The sequence below is a fragment of the Octodon degus genome, unplaced genomic scaffold (genome assembly GCF_000260255.1).
Source record: "Octodon degus isolate 3935 unplaced genomic scaffold, OctDeg1.0 scaffold00141, whole genome shotgun sequence".
Classification (NCBI taxonomy): Eukaryota; Metazoa; Chordata; class Mammalia; order Rodentia; family Octodontidae; genus Octodon; species Octodon degus.
Window position 1 is genome coordinate 1045410 of NW_004524717.1, and position 2528 is coordinate 1047937.

At 51.2% G+C, this 2528-nt stretch overlaps 1 pseudogene; it reads left to right on the forward strand.

The window, feature by feature from the left end:
* Positions 1-515: 515 nt before the first annotated feature.
* Positions 516-1717, forward strand: LOC101564902 (annotated as a pseudogene).
* Positions 1718-2528: the final 811 nt, after the last annotated feature.

Below are 2528 nucleotides of genomic sequence, written 5' to 3' on the forward strand. Positions count from 1 at the left end.
AGGAAGATAGATACTAAGTGTATATCATGGAAACTAATTAAATGCATGATGACAGAAAATGGAGACCCCAGCTGTTAGGGGAACAAGGAGTGATTGCGGGGCTTCTTGGGAAACTAAAGCTGTGGAAACCGGAAGGGGGCGCCACCTGCACCTGGAGCTGGCGTGGCCTGACCTCAGAGACCCGGGCGGCCGCGGGGGCGGCCGGCCGTCGGGAGCCTCCGCCAGGGGAGCGTCTCGCGAGGTAAGACGCGCTCCGGACTCGTCCTGGGGCGCTCCGCGGCCACCCCCGCCCCGCACGCCTTCCCGCGTCCAGCCGCGCCCCCCGCCCCACCCCGAGACCCCACGAAACTTCCCGGTCCGCCGTCAGCCGCGAGAAGCAGGCCGTAAAATAGTGTCTAGGGTTTTGCTTGTGTGTGTTTTTAACAGATGCCTGTAGCTTCTACCAGGCTTCCTGGTAAAATGAGTCAATGGAGACGGCTGCCTTGCCCGGGCCGGCTAACCGCCGCTCACGGGAGTACCTCACGACGGCTTTGGTAACAATGGCGGGACTGGCCAGTGCAGCGCCACTTCCGGGGTCTGCCGCACGCACGCGCGCTCGCGTGGTTTACTTTAGCCTCGTTGCCCTTGAACCCGGAAGCAAATGCTCTGGGTTGCTCCCACTCCAAGATGGCAGCGTCTGAGGACAGCTTAGAGCTGCCTCGACTTTCCGAGCTGTTCGAAACCAGCAAACAGCTTCTGGAGGAAGTAGAAGTAGCCAATGAACCCACCGGCGCCAAGATAATCCAGGACAGAGTGACCAAGGGACTAGATCTACTTGAGAAGGCTGCTGAAATGCTATCGCAACTCGATTTGTTCAGCCGAAATGGAGATTTAGAAGAAATTGCTTCCATCGACCTGAAGTACCTGATGGTGCCAGCGTTGCAAGGAGCCCTCACCATGAAACAGGTTAACCCCAGCAAGCGGCTAGATCATTTACAGCGGGCTCGAGAACATTTTATAAACTACTTAACTCGGTGCCATTATTACCACGTAGCAGAGTTTCAGCTGCCCAAACAACAATTTGACAAGAACAGCTCAGCTGAAAATAACACTGCTAGTTCTTCTGTGGCCGATGCTAACCTCCTTGCTATGGCGTCTCAAAGAAAGGCTAAAATAGAGAGATACAGACAGAAGAAACAGGTGGAACATAGGTTGTCTGCCCTGAAATCTGCTGTGGAAAGTGGTCAAGCAGATGATGAGCAAGTTCGGGAATATCACCTCCTTCACCTGCGGAGGTGGATTGGAATCAGCTTAGAGGAGATTGAGAGCATTGACCAGGAAATAAAGATCCTCGGAGAAAAAGACTCTTTTAGAGAGGCATCAACTTCTCAGTCATCTCTTCAGGACAGACCTCCAGTGAAATCCTCAATCCTCACTCGGGACAAGGCACAGTCCAAAGTATTTGGAGCTGGTTATCCAAGTCTGGCAACTATGACAGTGAGTGACTGGTATGAGCAGCATCAGAAACATGGAGTGTTACCAGACCAGGGAATAGCCAACTCAACACCAGCTGTAGCTGATTTCCAGAGAGTGGCTCAGGAACAAGACAATGAAGAAAAGGAGAAAGAGGATGATGAGAAGGTACTCCGCAGAGCACGGGAGTGGGATGAGTGGAAGGACACCCACCCAAGGGGCTATGGCAACCGACAGAACATGGGGTAGTCTTCCGACGACATGACGGGGACTCCGGGGCGTGGACATTTCCTGCCAAGGAAACTGCCACCATGCCCTCTGTGGTTCCTGCCTCACCTGCATACAACAAAGGCAAAGATGGTGACTCTTTTGCTTTGCATTCAATAAAACATCAAATGGTAAAAAAAAACAAAACTAAAGCTGTAATGTGAGGAGAGCAGTTGCATGTCAGTGTGGACACTAGAGCTGTTTCACTGAGGTTTAAGAGGTGCCTGGACCCCTCACTCCTTGCTACTGTGCTTTGGTGGCCATCTGAGTTGATTTCTTGCAGCTGTCGCACTTGACTGAACTTCTGGAGGCCAACTGAGGCAATGGGCCGCACATGAACCCATGACCAGACTTGGGACTGGAGGGAACACTACAGTCTTGAACTTCAGATTGTGGCTGTTTCTGGGTTTTAACTTCTGAGTATTAAGACAGTCTCAGGGTAGTCAGTGAATTCACTAAACATCTTCCTTTCTACCCTAGTGCTAGTAATCAGGGTAATTCAGGCTTTTACTCCCCCATCAGGTGGAATGGAGAAACATTAACTCACTGTGGGTCCCACTAGCAGTGACTTCTCATCAACAGCTCCCTCTGGGGTGCAGGCCCCAAATCTTTCCCATCATACTTAGAGAAACTTGGGGTATCTTCCATTTGTTTCTGACTGTTCAAGTCCTTTTCTGCTTTCCTTGTCAGATCCTTGTGTTTCACTCATGGTGTGGTTTCTGAACTGCATTGATACTTCCCCACAGTGCTAGATGGTGTTCTAATAGCCCCATGTTAACCTGGACCTATGTTTTTTCATTTTGTTGAAA